The following is an 18,574-nucleotide window of genomic DNA, read 5'->3' as shown; positions in this document are numbered from 1 at the left end:
TTAGAGTAAGTGTAACAGTGGGTTTTGCTTGCCTGAGTGTTTTTTAAATCGAAATGCAATTCCAAAAGAGGAGCTAAGCTGCATGTGTAGAATTGTGAGACTCCTTTAGCATCCTGCAAACATGTTTGGAGAGAGCAAAATTAAACTTTTAAGCATGCTGATTAAGGCATCAATTTGGCAAATACTTACTACCAGGCTTAACCCCTTGGAAACCAGGGGGACTATTCACGGTCAGAAAAGCTGTGCCTGTGAGTAAACATTTGCATCCCTCAGCCCTTGAAAACGATTGCAGACAATATTTTTCTTCTAGACGGACAGCGCTCACTTGTCGGCAGTCCACAACTATGAAATAACATATATTGTAATTGTAAAAATTATATAGGACTGCCCCTAATAACAGCCTGTAGTCAGTAATTGGCTCAGTGGTGAGACAAGAAGTGCTTAGTCATTTTGTGAGAGGCACGCAGGAAGTGCCGAGATGAACTGTCATAATTAGACACATTGGTATTTATTAAAACACAACTAGTTACACTGGTTGTGCATATTCTGTAGGCAGACCTTTTGAAAAACTGAGTAATCTAGCCTTAGCCCCACAATATAGACCTTGTTTACAATAGAGAGCTGTGCTGACCTAACTGTATTGCTACAGTTAAAGCTGTACCTCTCCCATCTAGGGGGATTTGCATCAGAATAGCTTATTCTTCATTAGCAGATAGAAAACCAGTGGCAGTGTAAAACACCTTTCTACCAGTATAAGCGTGCATCCATTTAAATAGTACAATTAAATGGGTTGGAAAAATTCTCACAGCTCTGATAACATAGTTAAATTGGTATGTGATGTATGAAGGGACCAGACTCTCTATTATACAAAAAAATGTGAATTAGTGAATCTTACCCCATTTGCATGCGAGAAGGAGAAGAGAGAAGTGAAAACGTCCAGTGTTTAGGATAGAGCCTTTTATGCCTGAGCATCTTGTGACCTAACCAGCATCTGCAACTCAGTGAAATGCAATGTATTCATTTGGCGCCTGGCTGTAAAAGTACTTGAATCAGTCTGAACTGATTCTTTGAATAGGAACGAAGAGGGAATCACTACAGCCGGAAGGAGAGAAGCTGCTCATTTAAGAAAACAGTAAAAGGTCACAGAGGGATAAACGTTTCTGCCAGCATTAATTTTACTATAATGCTCCGGCTTCTCATCTTGAAAATTGAAGGGATTTTTTTCCCTTGCTCTTCCAGTCAGAGAAAGTATATAAATAAGAAACCCACTGTATTATGGTGGAAGCTGGTTTATACTCTTGAAATAAGGGTTTTTTTTTTCCAGTGATCACTCTTAGCACCACAGCACTGGTGGACAGATGGCAGGACTAGGCAGCAGAGACTGGGCTTCTGCTTGGGACCCTGCCTCTGGCCTGCTGCAAAGCCTCTGGTATATCACCTACTCTCTCTGAGTCTCAGTTTCTTTCTTTACAAAATGGGAGAAGGTCAATTGGTAAAGCACTTTGAGAAATAACTATGCCAAACAAGTGCTATACATTAGTTGGGTGGAACTGTTATGAGCTTGTATACCTTTTTCGTTTCTTGTGCAATAGCCACCGCTAAAGGCAGAAATTTCAGCTTTGATTGCTTATTGGATCATTTACTATTTTTGGATCCAAATCTGAATTCAGATTTCATGTGAGGTTCAAAACGCCAAATTCTTGAATGTGATTTTTCAGTTTGAGGTATTTTTTTAAAATCCATTCTACAGAAAATGCAAATTCTCATGCAGAATACTTCAGTAAAAAACATTTTGTTCCTATTTATTATCTCAGATATCCAAATGGAGACAATCGATCTGCTCAGCAACATTACCTCTTTTTGAAGATTCCCCTCATTATGTACTTATAGAGAAATTGCTACAAGTAATTCCACTACCAATTGCTACCAGTAATTCCATTAGGCTGAATCACTGAGTAATCTTGTTTCTGACACTATAATCAGATCTATCACATGAAGTGGTGAACTGAATGCATCATGCACTGGGTGGACGCTGAGAAGGATATATTGAAAGTTAGGTGATGAGAAAATAGTACACAGATGTGGGATCTAACAAACCGAGCCAGAAATTGGAGCCCATTATTCCTTGCTGACCCTTACTATTAAATTTACTAAAATTAAACTGAAAAAAACCAAGAATGAAAGTTTTTATTTGCCTAACTACTTGACATGTAGCATATCTTCTATGTAAGGTCTTGAATACAGAAATAAAACTATTCACATGTGAGAAAATTTTCAGGATCGGAACTGATATTGTCAGATCCATATGTAAGTTCCAGGCAGCATGTCCTGTCACTGCAAGATGATATCTGATCTCAGTTTTACTGCTTTAGTTCTGTAAAGGATCAAATTTAAGTAGAGTTAAACTGGAGTAAAGGAAACAGAAGCTAGTCCCAGCTGTTTGTATGCTAGGCGTGGGAGAACAGCTACCCTTGCTTAATTCAAATTGTCTCTATTTCTGTTTTACAGTTGTCTCTATTTTGTATATGCTAGCTAAATTTATGCAAATTAATTACACATTTTATATTTGAAATGTTTGTATTTGCTATTTTTGTTGATACAGAAAAGAAAATAATCTAAATTTTACATTTCGATAATACTATTTGTCAAATTAGTTAATCTATTTCATAATAGATTACACCTTTATTTTTTTTATATTTCCTGTATTCTTGGCATACCCAAGAAATTCTCTTTATAAGGCACTGAATCTTTGAATTATTAATAATAACAAGTTATTTTCTGTAAGGTGGAAACTTCCTAGGTATGAAAAGAATTTATTCCACAAGTCCTGGTAAATCATTCCAATATTTAAAGGTATAGCCCTGAGTGACTCAGGCCCCACTGGTTCTATCAATATCAGTTTTCCTGAGCTGTTTGCCAAGATGCATGTCATGAAATACATGAATAGCTTTTGTTTTATTAATTGTCTTTTGGATACCATCCCAGCATCTTCTGGCCATTCCAAATTATGATTGCTGTAGAGATGGGTTTGAGTTAATTCTCCAAATTCAATGACTTCTCAGTTCAAGGAAGGTCAGAGGCAGGCTCTTATGTACTCCCTTCTCTTACAAACTTCCTACCTGTGTCCCTTAGTCTTGTCTCATGCTGCTATCTGAAAATTCCATGCAAATTATGAATGCTTTTTTTAAAAGCTCTAATTTTGCCCAAACTTACATGAAAATGGTATTGTGAACGTGTATATATGCATGATGAGAGCAGACTAGGATCTTAACAGCCTGGGTTGCTCCTGTTCAATTAGTTGTATATTGTCTATCTTTCTGGCCCTAACTCAGGAAACCACTTCAACCTGTGATTAAATCCTAATGAAATCAAGGAGATATCAGCACACATTTAAGGCTTAGCCTATACTTCACTGTTTAAAAAAGCAGCTTAACAACATGTATTCCTGAAGGAATATTTACCATGGTAAATCAGTATTTCCCTGTGACTGGGACATAGTCCCCAGGCAATCCACCGAAAGAGATCTAAGTGATCATGAGATGCTGAAAAATTTATTAAACATCTCTAAGGCGCTTAAATATTCAACTTCTGTGAGGTCTGACATAAGAAGTTTGGTAGCTCCACCCTTTCCATACTCTGCAGGTGACTCTTGGCATTATCTCAGTGCTCCACAACCCACACTGCCTTATCATTCAGCCTCAAGAATTCAGTCAATCTCTTGAAACACACATGGAAATGATGTACGCTTATGCTGAGAAATGCAGAGACATACCATTCAGCACTCCTATCTGAAAAAACAGCATAATTTATAGACATGAACACATATTAGCATATATACGTACATTTGTGCCTTGCTGCTTTTGCTTTTATGGACCCGCGCAACAAACTTAGCAACACCAGTATTTTCTTTTTCCCAGGGGAGTAAGGGATTTATGTACATAACCAGGTAAACATAGATTCATCTCTGTATAGTGTCTTCTTTGATATTTTGCTAAACTGTGCTTTCTAGAATTCCACAGCTGAAATGTCGGCATGCTAAAGGTGGGAAACTATTATTTATAATAATTATGTATATATGCTAGACCCTGTCCAAGTGCAGCAGAGCTCGTACGGTCCTTCCCTGGAGCCCCTCCAGGCATTGGGGTTTACAGGGTGTATTCCCTTCTGGAAAACTAAATGTACCCTGTATTTTTTACCTAATGCTTTATCTTCAGAGGTAGGTTTTCCAATACAATATAAATATAAATATAAATATAAATATAAATATAAATATAAATATAAATATAAATAGAAATAGAAATATAAATATAAATAGAAATAGAAATAGAAATAGAAATAGAAATAGAAACAATATAAATATAAATATTCTGCTGTGACTTCTTGTGGGCTACCTTATATTGTAGTATACAAATGGCTTTTTCGATTACACAATGTTAAATGGAAAAGGGACCAAAAGTGAAAGAAGCAACCTTTATTCAACACGAAAGGAGTATTCATAGTTGTATGTGTTAAAACTTTCCCAAAGAGATAAATTATGCAGTTTATTTCTTTCATTGGCATTGCATTAATCTCTTACTGAGACATTTAGCCACTGCAAACTGATATTGTCTGCAAATATGATACACTACTGTGGGTGTTGTGCAAGCCAAATACAGCCCACAGGACAATTCTTCTCCTACCATCATTGCCATCTTGTACAATCTTGGAGCAGAGATGAAAGGAAATGACTAATTCAGGAGGTGCATGAATCTCAGCAGAAGTTGCGCTTCCACATGAAGGAGTGGTTTGCCATCACTTGGCAAGCAAAGACTGTCCAGCAGCCGCTCCAGGGTTAAAAAGTGGAGAATGCAGGTGTGTGAACCTCTGATAGACCTCCTCAGCTCCTTCTGAGAAGGGGTTGCTGCTGCAAAAATATTGTCACAAAAGCCTGTCTGTAGAGAGTTCTGCCACTGTTTTGAGTGCAGAAACATGTTGGTACAACCTCTCTACTCAGCCCCAGGAAGGCTGAGAGCCTGGGGAGACCGGTGGGAAGACTGAGCTTCTACTCGACAGAGCAGCTCCATAGTGTCCACTCTGCCTATGACGATGTACTCCTGACGTGATAAATCACGTCAGCCTCCCTAGCTGCCATGTTTCCATTGCAATTGTATCTATGTATCTATTTATTGTGATGTTTTGTCTTGTGGGTTTTAAATACGATGTATTAAAACACAGTGCAGTGTAATCCAAATGCAATGAGGCAAGTAACTGTAAAAGCCAAAATTAGGATACAGAGAACAATGTGTTTCAAATTAAGTGGGAACAAGATTACTTGTTAGCAGAAAATAATGAGCACCTTCAATGCCTTATGTGCATGCAAATGATAGGTGTGCCAAAGGAATATAATATCAGCTGACATTACAAAACCTACCACCATGGAAAATAAGAGAAGTGCTCTGGAGAACCTAATCATTACAGAATTAAAAGAAAATCCCCCCAAAATCAACATCACAAGTGAAGAAGTATGCTGACTGAACCCGCCACTGCATAAACTGAAAACCTGGCTGCCTCCACTGAGACATGCCTCAGGTGACCCCTGAAATGGGATGGTGAGCCAGAAAAAGGTGTGCACTGAAAATGTTCTCTGCATCTATGGGCAATAAAAATTTAACAAATCATGGAAATTTGGTATCATCTCATATAACTATAGAAAGCAGAATAGTTGTAGCAAACAATCACACGTTTAAATTTGAGACCAATCACAAAAAAATGTAAGCGCTTGTCACTGACTTGGGATGAGACCACTAACAGCGGTGAAACCAGGCAGTTATTAAATTTCAGCTGAGTTATTGCTAAAGTTTTCTTTGTAAAATAAATGGGGCAGTACTTTTAACGTACATTGGAAGTACTTATTTCTACCACTAGCTTGTGTAACAGTTTTCAAAACTCCCTTATCACAAATAATGACAAGTAGTGACTGTCAAGAAAAGTCAGTTAATGAGTTTGCTGGAAAGAAACTGCAGCTGAATGCCTCACTTTCACTGCATGATACATTACCAGACAGTTGGTGGTAAATCTCTGAATAAAGGAACACGAAGACTAGTATCATATATATGGTTAACCTCATTCACAGAAGAAATACTGCACAGAAGCACAGAAAAAGTATCAAGTATCTTAAGGAGCTGAATCCAAACTATGGGAATTTACCCCCTCATTCAAAAGTTGGGTGACTGTAAGCAGGGAAGCTGCCTTCTTTACTTTTCCAAATATGTATGCCTTGAATATGAGAGAGCAAATAACACATTTCCATTATAAAAGCCTATCTCTGCTCATTGGTCTTCCTACCAGCTTTGTAATAGCTCCAGTCTGCATGGTGCCTAAAATCTGAGAGGAGCTATTCAGGTCACCTATTATCCATGGAAGAGCTTAAAATTTACTGAAGTTTCCACGTCGGACTGCAAAATTTTCTACAAAGACCCCCACACATACTTAAAAGTATCCCAAACTGAACTCTTAAAGCTGTAATTGAGAAAGAAGTGCCTAAACTCATCCCCAAAGAGCCCATTCCCACACCTAGCATCCACGAATAGCACTGAGTTTAGCTCAAAATCCATTTAGTACTCCCAGCTGACATTAGCACTTTTATCCCGCCTGTGGATGAGAGCTCTTCCAGAAGACTCCTCTAACCAGCAGTCGAGAGAATAGTTTAGGATGAGGTCCACATATTTTCTCCTCTTAACTCTCAGTAACTCACTCATGAGATAGTATTTACATTTTGCATTACAGAGCAGGATAAACTGCATACCTATAAATGGAAATAGAGTTTGAATTCCAGGACTTTTAGACTTTTCATTTCAAAGCAGTATCTTCAGCAACAAGATATAGGGAGTTTGGGTCGGGTTTTATGTTCTTGGTTCTGCCTTTCCTTTCTGAACAACAGCCTAGTTGCAACAAGAGGGATGGAAAGTGGCCTGTATCCTAGGGCATTCTTCCATTTGCTCATTTCTTTAGAAAATCAGAATCAGTGGGTTCAGCTTACTCAAGACTGAAAAGGTCCTAGAAGTATAATTTCTGTCTTCCAGGACAGAGGCACAAATCAACAGATTGCTGCACACAAGGCTGCCACAGCTACGTCCTCCACTGGTACCCGCCTGCTCTGAAGACACAAAACAGTGTTTTGAACTCTGAAGTTATGTTTACAGTGGCATAAAAACCAAGACCAGGCTGTGGACTTGAAGAGAGGACCACAAAGTACTTAACCGTTAGCACAGCTGGCCAATAGCACCAGCCTAGCATCATTCGGAGATAGGACATGCCAAGAACCATCCCTGATAGGAAGCCTGGATGCAGCCACACCGTTTTCAGGGAGTGAGAGAAGAAAGTGCAGTCATGCAGATGTGAAGCAGGGGCCCTTCACGGTCCCTACTTACTTGTAAAAATGTCTTGGTGTCCAGAGTTATTTCTGACAAAGCCAAACCTACTGACTCTTCAGATGGTTTTCAATAGTGATTTCCACTGATGAGCTGCATGCACTTCTCCATTGCAGCGTACGGGAGCCCTGGATCAGCCAGCAGGCCTATGCAGTCAGCACAGAGAAGCCCGTGCCTCATACAGGTGCCTTGAATCCCTTTTTACAGGGGCTTATAGTTTTTCATTGACTGCGGAGGAAATATTACCTTAATATTTTTTGGCACAGCAATGCTTCAATTCCAGGTATGGAAATCAATTTTATGCACAATAGTGAAGCACAAAGTTTTCAGCTTCTTTCTTAAGGATTTCATTTCCTACCTGAAAAACTTTGCAGTGAAGTCCTGTTCAAAGTCCAGAAGCACATGCATCTGTGAAAGTATGCTCCGAGAATAAAAATCAGTAAAATCACAATATTGCAACAAGCCAGAAAGCAGTGCCCTTGGCCGCCAATTCTTATTCACCACTGTGAATATTGACATTGACATTTAGGAAGAAAATATTTGTTATGGGAAATAAACTATTCTTTTATTTAATGATACTGCATTACCCCTTTAACAAATAAAGCCAAGCGATCCATCTCGCAGGATTATACTCCCATCTGTGATCGGTAGTTGTGGTCCAAACCTGGCATTCAATATTCTCCTCTGATACATCACCACTGCATTAGTTGAGTCTTCGGTGCCTCCTCCCTGAGTTACCTGATCACAGTAGGTTTGTGATTTTGCTGTATCTGAGCCAACAATCAGCCTCAGAGAAAAAAAGTTGTTGCTTTCTTAGGGGAAATGACCTCCGCCTTCCCTACACGTGGAAAAGCTGGCTGGGTCTAGACATTTAACTATTCCTTTATTTTGTGATCTCTTCAGCTGCTGAAATATATGGGTTTTTTTTTCCCATGAAGACAGCAGTTTTCATTCAGCCAGTTAAAGCTATGCCTGCTTTTTTTCTCTTGGGAATTGATATTGAAATAGTGTCAAACTCAAAAGACACCAATTTCAACATGAAATCCTGATGAAACTAGAAAACAAGTAGTTTTCCTCTCGACAGAGATAGCTTTCTTGATAGAAAACACCTTTATAATACATATACATAAATTGGCCTTGGAAAGTCTGATACTTTTGTCCCCATTAACAAGTCCCAATGAGTAACTCTTCAAATAAGCATCTAAATATCAGGTAGAATTATATGCCAAAATATTATGAAAGACACTTCAGAGAGCGTATCAGTGTAGCTGTAAAGTATTGCTGTAAAGTATTGAAATATTAGCTATTTCTTGACAGAAAAATATCCTTTCCTTCTCTCACACTGCTCAATTTTTCCTATTTCAGGCCAACAGCCCTGTAGTCAATCACACAAGCTAGAAATCACTCTTCAGTGTAGTTAAAGGTTGGGAAATGCAGGGACTAGATCTCAGCATGTATTTCAAAACAAATTTTTTTGTAAGATGAAAATGGTAATATTTTTTGCTGTGGTTCAACCTTTTTCAAATGCTGTTTTTGTCAAACCTGACTTTTTTTTCTATCCTATATGAACTCTTTGTAATGGCTGCTGGTATTAATTGGCCACTCTTAATGGTTCTTTGATATCTGTGGAATTACTCATTTTTAGTACCAGCACTTCCCAGGTTATCAGTTCTATCAGAAAGCAGCAATGGCCATTCTCCCTTCCACTCCCACACAGATAAAATGGTTAGTTCACACACTAAAAAATACACAGAATAAACATAAGTTTATTACAGCCTATAAGTCTTACATACATGATTCACTTACATGTTAAGGTTTCCAAAACATGTTGGGTTTTTTTTAAGCATCTGAAAACATGCACTCAGATCTTATTTGAGAAAGAAAGCAAGCTTTTTTGATCAGGCAAAACATAACATCAAAGTGCCAGACAATAAGCCATTAATACACAAAGGATCTTTTCTTTTACTAGGGTCTGCAACAGAATATGATGTTAAGAAAATGCTGATGCATTGGATGAAAAGAATAATACCTCCAATGCAATTACTTTAAGAACTCAATACATTTTCATGTGTTTCTTTCACTTTTCACTTCATATAGAACATTAATAAAGATGGAATGACTCTATTAGTATTCATTCCAAAATCTGTGGCCAGATCATCAGCGAGTATAATGCGATCCACTCTGTTTTCAGCATTTTCACTGACTGAGAATATGGCCAATGTCTGAAAAAAATGTTTGGTGGAATTAGTGTGGAACAATAACTATATTTCTGACGAGTAAGGCAAGGATTGGTTGCCGATGCTGCAGGCTACTCAAGGATGGTTAATTGTATTCATGAACTATTTGTAAGACAGCAAGCTGCCAAAACCTCAGACATTTCCAACATGGTAATTCTGGAATGCTGTAGTAAATAGGAAAAAACAGATGCCGTGATGTGTTTCATCTAGTTTAAAACTTAACATGTAATTAACTTAATGGCTCGACAATAGCTGATGTAGCAACAAATATAATGCAATTAAATTAGTTCCTCATTATGACATCAAATTCTTCTACATAGGCATTACCCAAAAAAGAAGATCAGATTTTGAGACATTGGTGTATTTTATGGTGACTGACTGTCCTTAAAATGCAATTGCATGTAATGCTTGCTTTGTATTTCATCACTTGTGGAAATTATTTCATTTTTGTAACACTGTACTTTCATCAGTCTTTTCATTGCGCCACTAGTGAAAAGCTGTTCCTTGGTTTATTGTTTCAAACGCTATATGCAGGTACTTGGACTTTTGCATTCGTTATGTAGTATAAAGCTTTTATTTTCTTTATCTTTTGTACTGCTCGGCTGTTTGTCCAAAGTAGTGTAGGCAATTATCGTGGTTCTTTCACATCTCCTCTGAGACTTCAGGTGGTCTGTTTTATGCACACAGCAGCATAATGAGGCAGAGTCCTCTTCATTTATTATTTTGGACTGCCCAAAGGTTTCTCAAGGCTTCCCAATTGTTAATGCTGCAGGATGAAAAAGGGCAAGAATATACTGAAGCAGAATAACTTTTAAAAAAAGATGTAGAGCCCAAAGAAATACCAACACCATGCCCAGTCATTCTTATTACAGAATAGCACTGCCTGACCTGCAATTTCCATGAGTTTCCTATGTGCAGTCTGTGTTCAAAGAAAGCTAAAACACATTCAGAGGTTATAGAGATGCAGTTGTGTTAAACAGACAGTAATTTTACTTTAATTATGTAATTGATTTTTCAAGAGACTCAGATCTTCCAAACTCACCATGCTAGCACACTCCTACTAAAGGTATTGAAACTTGTTAGAGAGAAGTCTACAAGGGGAAAGGTCGAACCGTGGCCTAATGCAGATCCGACCAAAATTTAATGTTACTATCCATTCACTGCGATGGATGAGGTCCTTGATGCTGACAGCAAAGTGGCCTTCCGGTGCTGTGGGTATCTACAGCTTGCATTTTCACTCTGCAGGGATATTATTAGGAAAGAGGGATCAGTAAAAAGGAATCCGAAACCTGATCTAGTGCTGAGGAATGCCTTTTGGATGTGTCATTTGAACCTAGCTATTACTTCTGGGAGGTGTGAACGTTTTGCATGAGTCTTTGCACAAAACCTGAAATGGACCGTGAAAAGTAGTAAAAAAGTTATGCAAGCCCTCATGCAATTAGACAAAGTAGTTTCAAAGAGATAATTATATACTTCTGAAGCTGTACATCAAGATAACCCAATAAAACTCATCATGTACCTATTGGATGTTCCTTGTCTCACCTTACATTAAGGTCCATACATTTCCTGGATTTTAAAAACGTCTATGAATTTATGTATGTATTTATATTCTGCACGCTTAGGTGATCTCTTTTGTTCTTAAACTACATTTGTTCCCTAATTAATGTTGCTCTATCTCCATTTCTAAAAAGCCAAATGGGCAGATTGCTTCTATCAAGCATTTCATAAGAACAGTTTATGAAGTGTGAACAATAGAGGACTGTCTAATGATTGGTTATCATCACTTTCAAAGTTTACTGATACAGAACCCCTGCTCAGGGAAAACCAGGGTTTTTTTATTGCACCTAGCAGGAAATTTTAGGGAATATTATAAACTGACCAGTTTTAAGGGCGTAAGATGGATGGCTAGCAGTAAAATGCTTACAAGCCATGGCTATGTAATACTGAACTGCTGTGCAATTCCATCTTCAGTATGTTCCTTAACAGGAAAAAAATATTATATGGTGAAATGGATACATTTTTTTAAGAACTTGATTGGAGACCCTTTCCAGCAGGGGTCAGAATGTAAAAGGGAAATAGTGGTACTTGCTGAGGCTGACAGCTAAAAGCCAGAATCCATCAGTCACTCAGATGTGGTTTAGCATTCTTTTCAACACAGATCATTCAGCCTTGATTTTCCAAACAAGTGCTGTCACCTGCAACGCACACCCACCTAGTTGTTCTGGCTGTGTGCAGGTTGTCACACTGGGGCAACAAAACAGAGGTCCCACAGAGAACTTCCATCTTTGATAGCAGTTCAGAAAGGAACAGCCTCTGATCAGCGTTAGCATGTTCTATCCCTATGGCTTTTTGGAGGAAAAGTTCATTAGCTGCTTTGCATGCCAAGGGACCAGCTGTCCTTCAGCACATGGAGCGGCTCTGATTGACCAGGAGGACAAGTGGGAAATAAGCTCACAGCAGTGCCAGCACGGCATATGGTCATGCACCAGCTGTTTCTGAAATGCTTGCCAAACGGAGACCAGAATCTAGTTGGCTGCTAGGAAAATAAAACCCAACAAAAACCAACAAGCAAACAGAAAATTCCACTATTAGGATTCCTGAGATCTGACCACAAAACCAGAACTGTCAATTTGAAATGTCACCCAGCAACTATGTGAATATTCAGAATAATCTGTCATTGGCTTGCATGCTCTGACTTGCTTCATTAGGAGAACATGGATGTTTTGAGCATCTGTCCCTTCTATAGAGCTTTCTGAGAAAAAAAAAATTACAGAAAGGGTGAAGTAAGGTAAGTGGATCCATATTAGTGATATACATTACTAATACATTGAGAATATGTTCAGAAGACTGAATGGAGATTGATTTAAATCGGTACCAATTGTTATTACAGACAAATCCCAGGTGTCTCGCATTTTACTGTATTTTATTTCTACTTTGAAAAGGGGAATTCAGATTCCAAGCTCACGAACAAAAGGAGATTTGATTGCGACTGGCATGAGTCGTGTTACACTGTTGGCGAAATGCTTCTGATAAACCAGTGGAATGACTCAGCAGAAAACAGTCAGCAGGATTTTTTTTCCCCCAAAGCTTTTCAGGTTCAGCTTTTCCTCAGAAGAAAGTAACTTAAACAGTAATTAAATAGTTCAGAGAATGATGCTGTCCTTCTGTCACGGGGTTGTAAGTGCTACTTTCTCTTTAGAGCTTTCCCATAATACTCCTTCAAGGTTTGGAGAAAGCCGAACTGATTAACTCCACATTCATATGACATCAATTACTGCCTCGGCAGCGTTTAACAGAACGTCGGTAGCTCATGCAGCTATGCAACCCTACATATTTAACTTTAAAAACTGAGGCTTTTTGGCCAGTCTAATTCAAATTCATGACTAAATAAGGTGCTAAGGATGTTCAGAAAAGGCAAAGCCTAGCTAAAATAAAAATAAACGTAATGCTGCTCCTGCACCAGGAAATAAATACAAAGGCTGTGAGGCAGCGGTTACTCTCTTGGCTTATGTTCATGTTTCTTATGAGACGTATTTTTATATACAGGTTTAACTTGTCAAAAGGCCTATATGGGACTACATCTGGGGTGGGGGATCATCTTTTCAAAGATGACCTCAGTTCTAGTGACTGAAGGTGTTGTTTGCACAAAAGAAACAGTCTTAGCCAACGTAGATGACGTACCACATTTTGGAACTCTAGGAGCCATACATTTAGCAGTGAATAAAAGGAAGAAAACCCTTCGGATTATGCACAGATAGAAGACTTTGACATCTTACATATTGACTTTCCTTAGACCTGTATATGTTCATGTATTTGAGAAATGTGAGGTACTAGTGTACACCTGAAAAGGGCATTATTATTTTCCCCATTAAGAAGCTTAATTAGTACTTTGGTGTGTCTTGCATGTCATATTTTCAGTCTTACAGCGGCCCATTTTCACCCATCTACTATGCTAAAAATGTTGCTCTTTCATTAGGCTGGGGTTGTGTAAACAGTTGTGATTAAGCAGGTGTTTGATCAATTGGAATAAAATTTACCCCGACTCCTGAGGAGCTCACCTACTAAAGCCGACTTTCAACGGCATCAATCTTCTAAAAGACGACCTTCCTCCCAGACGGGCTTTCATTTAGCAGGAAAATAAACTTTATTTTCTAACCTTGCCCTCAGAGTCGTTAAGGGTTTCAAAAGGACCTCACATCACAAACACCGCCACACTCCATCATTATCCCCGATTTCCTCCTTCGCATTCCTGCCCCGGCCCTGGGTGTTGCCCCCTCCGTCGTTACCAGCCAGCCAGCCCTCCCGAGGGGGCGAGCCCGGCTCCGCCGGCGGCGCGCTCAGGGAGGGAGGGAGGGAGGCCAGCCCAGGGGCAGCCTCCCCCGGGGCAGGAGGCAGGGCGCTGCTCCCCCGGCCCGCCGCGCCGATCTCTCTCCCCGCCGAGCCGCCCAGTGACTTTCAAACGCCTCGCCCGCCCCTTTTCTCCTCAGGAGCCCGGCGGACGGCGCGGCGCTCTCCCGGCAGGCGGGGCCGGGGCTGGGCCGTACAACCAGGGCAAAGGACGCTTCCCCACCTCCTCCCCCCCCCCCCCTCCCCGCGCGGCAGCCATGCAGCCCGCCGGCCGACCCCGGGAGCTACTGGACGGGAACGGCGGGGCCCAGCCCCACCCCCCCGCCGCCGGAGCCCGACCGCCACCGCGGCGGAGCTCCCGGAGCGCTCCCCACAACCCGGACCGGGCGGCGGCATCAGGGCCGCCCTCTGGGCGGAAGGATACGGGGAGGAGCCTGCGGCACGGTCCGCCGGGGCGCTGAGTCCTGTTGCCTGGTGACGGAGCGGCCGCCCCCCCCCCCCCCCCTCCCCCCCCCCGTGGCGCTGGGAGCCGCCGCCGCCGCCGGTTTACGTAACGCCTCCCAGGGCAGGTCCCGGCTCCGTCCCGCCCGCCTCACTCGGGGACGGCAGCAGCGGGACGGAGTCCGCCGCCTCCTCCGGCTGCCAGAGGCCCCGGGGCCCCGCTCTGCGCCGCCACGGCAGGTAAATACCCGCCGCGGGCCCGGGGAGCGGAGGGAGGGGCAGGGCTGGCGGGAGGGCGGCAGCCGCCCTCCCCGTGGCAACGGGAGGACGGAGCCGGGAGGCTGCGGCGGGTCGTCCCCCCCTCCCCCCTTCCCGCCGCCGCGCTGAGGGACGGGCAGGCTCGGCCCCTGGCTGGGGGGCGCCGGGCCGGCGGCTTGAGGCCCGGCCGAGGAGGCCCGCGCCGGTCCGCTCTCCCCTCCCCTCTCCGCTAAGAGCCCGGGAAGAGGAGGAGTTGCGGGGCCGGGCCGGGCCTGGCCGGCGCCGGGAGGACGGTTTCCCGGGACGGCGCGTCCCGCTTCTCGCCTGCGACTGCCGCAGCGCGGCGAGAGCGTGCCGGGGAGGCTGGGGGGAGAGGGAAGGAAGCGCGCGTACGGGAGGAGAGGGGCCGGGGAGAGGGTGACAGGCAACGCGAGGGGCCGGGCGGGGGGGCTGGCTGCGGGCCGGCGGCGAGGCAGGGCTCGGGGGCGGGGCCGGGGGCCCGACCGGGGGGTGCCCCGGTCCGAGCGCTGCCGGGGAGCCGAGCCTTCCCTGGGCCCCCCTTGGCCCGGCCTGGCCCTTGGGGACCCGGCGTCAGGTCTGCTGCTTGCGCCGGGGGCTGGGAGGGAGCCACGGGCCCGGAGCGGGAGTCGGGGCTCCCGTGCCTTCGGGCCAGGTCACGCCCGGGAGGAGAGGGGAAGGAAGGCGGCACCCAGCACCCACCCGTCAGGGGTGCCGGCTTGCGCCGGTGTCACCGGGCGTAGGGGACGGGGAGACAGGAGAGTGCGGAGCTTGGGGTCAGGGTCGGCAGCCCCGTCCCCGGGAGCCCCTTCGCTCCCCGTCGCCGGCAGCCCGCCCGGCGGGGAGGCTGAGGTGGCCGGGCCGGGGCGCGGGCAGGGCTCACGCCGTGACCTTTCATCCTGCGCGCAGTGGTACAAAGCGCGGCGATCGGCCGGCCGGGGTGAGCCGGGAGCGGGTCCGAACGCCCCGGGCCGGGGTGGGTGGAAGCCCCCGCCGGCCCGGCTGCGGGGTCACCCGGGGGCCGATCGGTGGGACTCGCTCCCCGCCTCTCATTTTCCCCTGTCCGACAGCATTGTCCTTTCGGGCCTATGGAAGGCGAGCGGCGGATAGAAAGGCGAGGGCTGCTGCCGTTTCGGGGGGAGGAGCTGGGCTGACGGGAGACTGACGGGGGCCGCATCCTATGGCCGCCCGCAACTGCGCCGCCGGGGCGGGCCCGCCGGGGCCGCAGCCGCTCGTAGGCAGCGGGCGGGGGACGGACACACGGCAAGGTTTGGCGAAGGTTACAGCTGAATGCAGAAGTGACACAAACTGACACTTCATTCCAGCAGGCTCATTTCCATCTTCTCCTCATGTCCTCTCGACTCAAAGTGTACATTTATTAAGTCGTGGTATGGAACTTTGAGAAAAGCAAAAGTGCGGCGCTTTTCTCTGGTTTGTCTTTGTTTTAATTACTCATTGCAGTACCTGATACTGATCTGAAGGGTGGAAATAGTAAGATTTGCTTGTCCTTTCAAAGAGAAGACATTCCTATATTCCAGTGTTTTCCATATATAAGTAATTTGGGTTGTAGTTTATAGGCCTGGGACCAGAGGACACTGTGGTATGGGCAGTTGATTTTCCTCATGCAAACCCTTTTAATTGCTTAGGTTTCTACTCTTCTGTTACACACTGTGTATGACTTCTGCATTCCTGGGATGAGGTGGGAATTACAGATCGAATTTGGCTTCTTAGTTGTCAAAAGTGAGCTCGTGATGATTCAGTAGATCATTGTGTAAGCTAAACTACTTCACTGCAGCGCTTAACCCAAGTATTGCAGGCTTCTAACAATCCATGGGAGTCTGAAATCGACATTTTTCTTCATTGTTTAAATAAAAAATATGCCTTATAAAAGTAAATAACATGGAACTTGATTGTTACTTGACATGTAACTGTACAGATTTTCTTTTGTACTAATTCTCCATCTGCTGTTTATTGTCAGTAGGGGTATGCTGAAATGGTAGTTTACAACCCCTCCCAATCAATAAAGCTTATATTGGTATCAAAACCTTCTATTTGATCATTGAGATATAAGAGGGGATGTAGGTAACTTGAATGAGTAGTACACTAGACATTGTTCTTCCTTTTCAAAGACTTAGAGTTATAAGGGAAATCCTGATTTGTACACTCCATTGAAAGCATCAGCAGTTTATATCCCCACCATATTCTGCTCAGCAGGTATTCCCACACCTACAGTCCCAGAACCTTATCAATTCGTTTTGTGCACTGTGGGGGTAATGACTGAGCCTGCAAATTTTGCAAATTTGTATTGCACATATGACCCTCTAGCTTTTTTCCTCATCAGCAGGGGAATTGGAAGGAAAGGAAGGGGCAGAGAGATTTATATGTGACCCAAGAGGAAAAATTGGAGGCCTCGAACTTCTCTTGTTTTCTTAATACGCTGATTTCATAGCCTGCATTCCCCACTGCTTTTCTTGTTGTTGCTATTCGTTATTCTTCCAAGTAAGAGAAATTCCATAGGGGTAAAATGATGTCAGCATTTTCCTTTGCTCATTTGCTGTGCATTCTAGCAGGAAAAGGGACAGTGGAAGATCTAGATACTGCTTATAACTTCACTATTTGTCCTTCTTGAGAAACTTGTTTCTAGGTGAATAGGAGGAATGAAGGAAGCCAAAAGGTTGGTTTTATACTTAGCACTGGTGAATTTTCTGTGGAATTTTACTGGTTTTTATGGATGGTGCTGTAGAGTCAGAATAGACTTTCTGTCTACTTAGCTAGAATCCTAGCAAAATTATCTATTGGTTTGCTTCTCTGAGATTTGCATAAAGAAGCATACAAAATTTGTAATGGTGGATGTTGAAAGTAGTATGCGTTAAATATTTCCTTTAAAGCCACCTAAATGTTAGTGTGTCCAACATAAGAAATTTGAGCGCTTTTTTTTTATCTGGGGTTTTCTGTAGTTTATGAGAGTAAAAGACCCTTATTTCTTGTTATCCCATTGCAGCTTGTTTTTCTTCATTCTCTTCTTAAGATATGCATATATAAATGCATATAAAAGCATAGGTTTCATACCTGATGGACTGGTAATGTGAAGCCCCTAAAAATATATAATGGTAATAACAACCAATAGCTAATGACTAAAAGTAACAAGTTATTACTGTCATAAGATGAGTGACAATGTCTGGTAAAGTAGAATGTGATGAAGACTTAGAATTCCCGCAGGTTAAGAGAGGTAGCAGGAGCTGTTCTAGTTATCTGCACTGCTAGTGGAGCTTGGAATACAAATGATCTTCTAGAAGCTATTTAATATGCTCTGTTTATTAGGATAGTTTCTTCTGTTGTGTGGAACAGAGATTGGAATCCTTCGTTTTAGTCCAAGAACAGTGACAGTCTGGTTAGGTAATTTGTAAATGTAATTATAGAAACGAGTTGTTGTGTTGTGTCCATCCCCCCAACCCCACCCAAGAATTTTTTCCGAGTAAAGTCAATTTCATCATACAAAATAAAAATCTTCAAATGAATATTTGAATGCTCAGTTGCATTTCAATTTACAGACAAAAAGGAAATTGGGTGATAGGAGGGAAAAGTAAGGTTTCTCGTAATTTGGAAATAGTTTACCAGATTTTTCTAGGCAGAAATACCAGGGAACTGCAGGACTCTCAGCGTTTTTTAGTAGAAAAAGATCTAGATGAGTTAGTTACAATATTTTTACTAAAGAGCACATACTTTTCCCAAAAGTTCGTTGGGTACATTTATAATGGGTGCTGAGGGATTTAATGTGTCTTTTATTGGGCCACAGTGGTGGTTGGAGGGGTGGGGGGAAGTGTTGACTGGTTTGAATGTTCACTAGAAAGATTATTCTTTCAC

At 42.8% G+C, this 18,574-nt stretch overlaps 1 protein-coding gene and 1 long non-coding RNA gene across 4 annotated transcripts in view; one reads left to right on the top strand and one right to left on the bottom strand.

The window, feature by feature from the left end:
• Positions 1-9,158: 9,158 nt before the first annotated feature.
• LOC135313033 (uncharacterized) lies at positions 9,159-14,201 on the bottom strand. The gene is made up of 2 exons (XR_010372589.1): positions 13,705-14,201; positions 9,159-10,412 (listed from the first exon to the last, which is right to left on the bottom strand). It is a non-coding gene; the product is annotated as an uncharacterized LOC135313033 (long non-coding RNA).
• Positions 14,202-14,511: 310 nt separating this feature from the next.
• KIAA0232 (KIAA0232 ortholog) overlaps positions 14,512-18,574 on the top strand; it is a 72,396-nt gene continuing 68,333 nt past the window's right edge. For 2 of the 3 annotated variants that reach the window (XM_064449082.1, XM_064449084.1), the window contains exon 1: positions 14,512-14,674. The gene's annotated coding sequence lies outside the window, so the exon portion shown is untranslated. Of the gene's footprint in view, positions 14,675-15,204; positions 15,288-18,574 lie in introns of those variants that run through there. The other variant, XM_064449083.1, reaches the window with a different exon arrangement.

Source organism: Phalacrocorax carbo, chromosome 4 (assembly GCF_963921805.1).
Source record: "Phalacrocorax carbo chromosome 4, bPhaCar2.1, whole genome shotgun sequence".
Lineage (NCBI taxonomy): Eukaryota > Metazoa > Chordata > Aves > Suliformes > Phalacrocoracidae > Phalacrocorax > Phalacrocorax carbo.
The sequence above is the reverse complement of the archived record's forward strand: the minus strand, read 5'-3'. Positions and strand labels throughout refer to the sequence as shown.